The sequence below is a fragment of the Capricornis sumatraensis genome, chromosome 11 (assembly GCF_032405125.1).
Source record: "Capricornis sumatraensis isolate serow.1 chromosome 11, serow.2, whole genome shotgun sequence".
Lineage (NCBI taxonomy): Eukaryota > Metazoa > Chordata > Mammalia > Artiodactyla > Bovidae > Capricornis > Capricornis sumatraensis.
Window position 1 is genome coordinate 13,540,654 of NC_091079.1, and position 6,655 is coordinate 13,547,308.

The window sequence follows — 6,655 nt, forward strand, 5'->3', positions numbered from 1 at the left end:
CTCTTGGGAACAGGAAGAGGAAGCGGCTGGCAACTGAAGGCTGGAACACTTGCTACTGGATAATCGTAGCTTTTAATGTTGCATCTCTTCGGGTTCTTAAGGGATTCTCCGTTTTGGTTCCATTTTGTACATGTTTGGAAAATAATCTGCAAAAACGAGCTGTGCTTGCAAGGACTTCATGGTTCCCAAGAATTAAAAAAAAAAAAAAAAAAAAAGAATTCCACTTGATCAACTTAAATCCTTTTCTTTATCTTCCCTCCCTCACTCCCCTTTCCCGCCCCTTCTTTTCCAAGCTGCTTTGCTTTGCAATATGTTACTGGTAATGAGTTGCAGGATAATGCAATCTTAACTTTTTTTCTCTAAGTATTTGAGTTCAAAACTCCTATATCTAAAAAAATACTGCTGGGGTCATTAATAAAGAAAATCTTTCTATCTTAAAACAAACAAACAAACAAACAAAAAACCTCAACATTCAAAAAATGAAGATCATGGCATCTGGTCCCATCACTTAATGGCAAGTAGATGGGGAAGCATTGGAAACAGTGAGAAACTTTATTTTGGAGGGCACCAAAATCACTGCAGATGTTGACTGCAGCCATGAAATTAAAAGGCACAGAAATAAAGAAAAGAAAAGAAAAGAAAATCTGGAAGAAAATCTGTGACTAACCTAGACAGCATATTAAAAAGCAGAGTCATTACTTTGCCAAATCTAGTCCATATAGTCAAAGCTATGGTTTCTCTAGTAGTCATATACGGTTGTGAGAGTTGGACTGTAAAGAAAACTGATTGCCAAAGAACTGATGCTTTTAAACTGGTGTTGGAGAAGACTCTTGAGAGTCCCTTGGACTGAGAGGAGATCCAACCAGTCAATCCTAAAGGAAATCAGTCCTGAATATTCATTGGAAGGAATCATACTGAAGCTGAAACTCCAATACTTTGGCCACCTGATGTGAAGAACTGACTCATTGGAAAATACCCTGATGCTGGGAAAGATTGAAGGCAGGAGAAGAAGGGGATGACAAAAGATGGGATGTTTGGATGGCATCACCAACTTGATGGACATGAGTGTGAATAAGCTTCAGGAGTTGGTGATGGACAGGGAAGCCTGGCATGCTGCAGTCCATGGTGTCACAAAGAATCCAATACAACTGAATGACTGAACTGAACTAAATGAACTGAAGGCTTGACTATGAACCACTGATTTAAATAACCTGTGTTTGTATCCTGACTATGGTTACTTGAGGTCATCACATAGTATAATTGTGCTTCATATTTTTAAACTTAAATTGAAAACATACTTCCTCACATTTGAAGGGGAGCAAAATTGCCACCCTCAAATATATCTTTGGCATTTTAATAATTTTAAACTAATTAATTTTCTTACAGCAGATGTGGGGAAAATTGTGAATACCAAGTAGGAGTTATCTTTTTGTAAGAAATATTTGCATTTGTAAGGGAAATCTCTATTTGGAAGTGTTTCAATCTATACCAGGTATGAAAGGGAAAGTTGCTCAGTCATCTCCAACTTTTTGCAATCCCATGGATATTAGAGTCTATGGAATTCTCCAGGCCAGAATATTGGAGTGGGTAGCCTTTCCCTTCTCCAGGGGATCTTCCCAACCAGGGATTGATACCAGCTCTTACCCATTGCAGGCAGATTCTTTACCAGCTAAGCCACAAGGGAAGATCAAGAATACTGGAGTGGGTAGTCTATCCCTTCTCCAGCATATCTTCCCAATCCAGGAACTGAACCAAAGTCTCCCCCATTGCAGGGAGATTCTTTACCAATTGAGCAATTCGGGAAGCCCATACCAGGAAGTGAAGGATGAGAAAAACTCCTTTTAACAATGGAAAAAGGAATGAGGAGTCTTTTAACAATTTTGCCCTTCTTTATTGTGAGTTTCCTGGTCACTGCTCAAAACTGACTCTCTTCATACCCAGCATCTTCTTTTGTCTTTATTAAAGATGATATTTAATGGGAGAACTTTAGCTATTTTGGTGAGTTCTTCAATTTCCCTTGATCTCTTCCATTTATACATATTATTAAACTTTCATTTGATTTTCTCCTGTTAATCAATCTCATAACAATTTACTTGTAGACCACCAGAAGTACAAAGAAAGATGTAAGGAAATGTCTTCCTCCCTCTCATGGTATATCTGGGAGACGTAAAGAGTAATGTATGTGACTGTACCTAAAAATTACATGATTCATAGAAGGTTCAAATAAAGACAATAAAATCTGAATCTAATTCTGAGGCAGTGTTCAAATTTAAAAATAAATTTAAAAAATACATATTCATAATATATATAATGAATATAAAATATATTCAAAATATACATATTCAATCACATATATTTATTGACATCTTCTACTCAGTGTATATAACTGAAAAATATACCTACTTGGTGATGAAACCAAGCAGGACACTGTGGGGCTCACACAGAGAAGCCTTTTTGTGTCCACTGTTTCTTGCTTGCTGGAAATAGATTTCAACTTTCAAGACATTACCTGAATCCCAAATGGCAAGTCCAAACAAGTTGCTAATCAGGAAAGGGAGGGGAAGAACAGTTAAGAAATAATAGTGTGAGGGGATGATCCAGAGAGATGATATGGGGTCGGAGGTGGGAGGGGGGTTCATGTTTGGGAACTCATGTACACCCGTGGTGGATTCATGTCAATGTATGGCAAAACCAATACAGTATTGTAAAGTAAAATAAAGTAAAAAAAAAAAAAAAAAAAAGAAAAGAAATAATAGTGTGGCCTTGGAACAGGATCCTGATTTTGCCTCAAGGGATACACACAACAGTATTTTTGAGCTTTTCTGGGGAATTAAAACCCCAACAAATGAAAGATGTTAACTGCTGATGAAGCATTCTTCATTCTGAAGAAAAAGTCACAATTTGGTAACCTTGAAAACCACATAAATTCATCAGGAGACTACCTGAGACCAGATTAAAGGAATGCACACCCAGTACACACTGATTATTACCAGTTACCCTACCTTTGAACCATTGCTATAAAACTCCTTAACAAATCCTCCTGGTTTGGGACATAGTTTTTGAGGGCATGAACCTACTGTGTCCCCCTTTGCCTGGTAAAGCAGTAAAGTTGTTTTTTCATACTTCACCCAAAACTGTGTTTCTGAGATTCAATTCAACACCAGTGCACAGGGCCACTTTTTCAGCATCAAGGATACACAAGTCCAAAAAAAAAAAAAAAAAGAATATCTTTTTCCCCACAGACATTAAGATATATTTGTGAAGTTCTATTAAAAACAAAAAACTTTGCTGAAGCCAGTTTCTTTATGACATAAGACTTTTTAGTAAAAGTTGTTTTTTTTTTTTTTTTTCTCATGGCAAGTTTGCACAGTCTCAATTACAAAACATAGATAGGAATGTCCCCGTAAAAAATAAATGAGGTAGCCTTTAGTACTCTCATGTAATAACAGGTCCACTGATTTTCTTCTCTTGCCAACTCTCTGATTAGGAGAATTAAGAGTCAATATTCTGGCCTGGAAAGTTCCATGGATTGTATAGTCCATGGGATTGCAAAGAGTGGGACACAACTGAGGGACTTTCACTTTCACTTTTCAGAGACATATGCTAAAGGATAATTAATGAAAGACAAGAGAAAAATAAGATCTCATTTATCAGGTAAATAAAAGTTTTTGCATCTGCTTGAAAATAATTTTGGCTTGAACAAACAGTTCAAATGTCAGAATGATTCAGAGTGGCAACCATTGAATATCCATTTTTTTACATGGTCAACTAAGCCAAACTCAACTTCTCCTGCTTTGTAAGTCTGTCTATCACTAATTGCAATGTATAGGAAAGTTCAAATAACAACGGTAGCAACATTCTACTCAACTGCTGTAACAACCTCTGATGGTGCACGCTGAGGGGACTATGGATAGGAAAGCACAAGATACTGGCCTCCAGATAGCTGAGGTGCAAATCATAGGAATGATTTCAATGAGACCAGACTCCTGCAACTCCCCTTATGTAGATAAATGTTAAACACCTTAAAAGAATACCTGGTTTTCTTGAGATATCTGATTTTCTTTAACAAAATATTTTGATGTTCCAACCACCTGGTTTTTTTGCAAAATCTTCTGTACATTCTGGCTCCTCTCTTACGTCTTTAGAGCAGTGCTTCAGATCTATCTGAGAGGCTGCATCCTGAGTTTAAGCCCTCAGGTTTGTTTAAAAAATAAAACATACTTTTCAGCTTTTAGGTTGTACATTTTTTTCAGTAAACAATGGATAAAAATTATGCAATATTAAATACCAGCTTAATAATATCAAGTTACTAAAATCTATATTCAAGAAAGGTATAAGTATATATTTACAAAATAAATACCTTTCCCTTACCTTTTCTGGAAAAACTTCCCAAAAGATTTTCCTGATATTTAACTCTGTGAAAAATAAAAATTTGTGGCCTCAGCTTAGCTAATTAGCAACAATGAAAATGAACAATTATTAGGTTTGTATGACTGGGATAAAATATCCAAACTGCTTGAATAAAAAATCACTTGCCCCAAGTTGGATCGAATAAAACTTCTGATGGCCTTTGGGACAATGAAAAACATAGATGTTGTAACAGTAAAGCCTATTTTGAGTTCCCTGTCTTTCCCACTGTTTCAGACGGCCCTTGGCAAATTCCTTTGTATTGTTTTCACTCTCTCTCTCTCTCTCTCTTTTTTTTTTTTTTTCCCATTTTAGCTCCCATCAGCCTAACCCTCCTAGTTCAGGACTTAGCAGGTCAATTTGGAGCTAGCAAGTGGTTCCATCCAAAACCAGAATTCCTAGCCCTTCTTTTAGTCCTGAATTCCATACCAGAATCCCTCCCTTAGGTCCAGTCTGCATTGCCCAGTTTATGATGGCTTCTGGTGAAGCCTAACAGGATCCTACTGTCCTCTCCTGGGTACAACAGCCTTTCTGTGTCCCTTATTTCATTGTATGAAAAATATTTCAGACTTCTAGAACTTCCCTGAGTTCTAAAGGACAGATTCTAGCAGTTACTATTTAGGGAAGACAAGAAATACAGAAACAAAGAAGGAAGTTCCAGAAATAGTTCAACAAAGAAGAAACTCTAAGAAAAGTAAGATTTCAGTTTCTCCTTGAAATCTCCTTGAGGGATATATACACGATATATATGGGTTCTTCTGAGGGAATTAATGCCTCAACTCTGGTAGAGGATGGTAACTTCAGGTTTAGCACAAGATTCCTGGAGCACCACTCTGCTGATTTACACCAACCATTCAGAAAAACGAAGCAAAACAAACAAACAAAAAAATTACACTTCCTGCATCTCTCACTCCAAAATAACCTAATTAAAAGATTCATTTCATATCTTTAGTAAAAAATTAATTAGATAAAAGGTACTTAAAACCAAAGTTACAACTCAGTTTTTTAGGGAGCTGGAATCAACTGCATTTTTGTTGTAAATCTATGCAGAGCCAAAGATGTAGCTCTAGAAGTTCACAGTTCATCTGCTTTTTGTTTTGTTTTGGTCAGTCTCTCAACTTTTCCTCTCGAAATGTTTGAAAAGCTAAGGACATAGGAAACTGAATTGCCCTGCATTTAATCTGTTCTTTTGTAATGTACATTTTCTATCCACATCTTTTCTAAGACCTAAGAGTCATTCTTTAGAAAGCAAACTTCAAAAAAAAAAAAAAATAGAAAGCAAACTTCAGGGTGAAGGGTCTTTAGACAGGAAAAAATAAAAAGGAGGTATTTGAAAACTGCGCCAGTGAGAAATCTTGCAAATCTTTTCCAAAGGCCCAAGTATCTATGTACATCAGTCTGTATGTTGTGTGTGTGTGTGATGTAAGTTATATTTTCCTACCTCTGGATGATATTGCTGAAATTAATTTAAGAAGAGCTCTATCTAGTTGGTTTGAAGGCTAGATCTTGTGAGAATGGAGCATCAACAGCAGCTAATCAAAATGCTTTTGAAATTCATGTGATTTGAGATAATCTTTCAGTAAACAGAAGTTTGTATGGGACTTCCCTGGTTGTCCAGTAGTTAAGAATCCACCTCACAATGCAGGGGATGAGGGTTTGATCTCTGGTCAGGGAACTAATACCCTTCACACCTAGGGACAACTAATGCTGTACACCACAAATGGAGAGTCCATACACCAGTGTGAAAAAGGTTCCACGTGATGCAACAGAGATCCTACTTGCTGTAACTGAAACCCAAAGTAGCCAAATAAATAAATAATTAAAAAGTTAAATTTGTTGGTTTAATCGAAGCACACATTTTTAAAGTTATCAATATTGAATATAATACAAATAAACAACTTTTATTGTAAATAATGAGTTCAAGTTATCTCTGTCAGAAAATTTGTCAACAAAAATAATTTAGAATGGAGGATGATTTTGACTTTCTCATAAAGATTTTTTGGGTAATCTAAACAATTATTGGAAGCAAATAATTTAGATAGATATTAGTAGGATAAGAGCTTATAGATAGAAAAATTTATCAAAAATTATATTTAATGGTACATGTTCTTTACAATAGCTTCCAAAATCATTTAGGTAAATTGACTTTCAGTCAGTTCAGTTCAGTTCAGTCACTCAGTCGTGTCCGACTCTTTGCGACCTCATGAATCACAGCACGCCAGACCCCCCTGTCCGTCACCAACTCCTG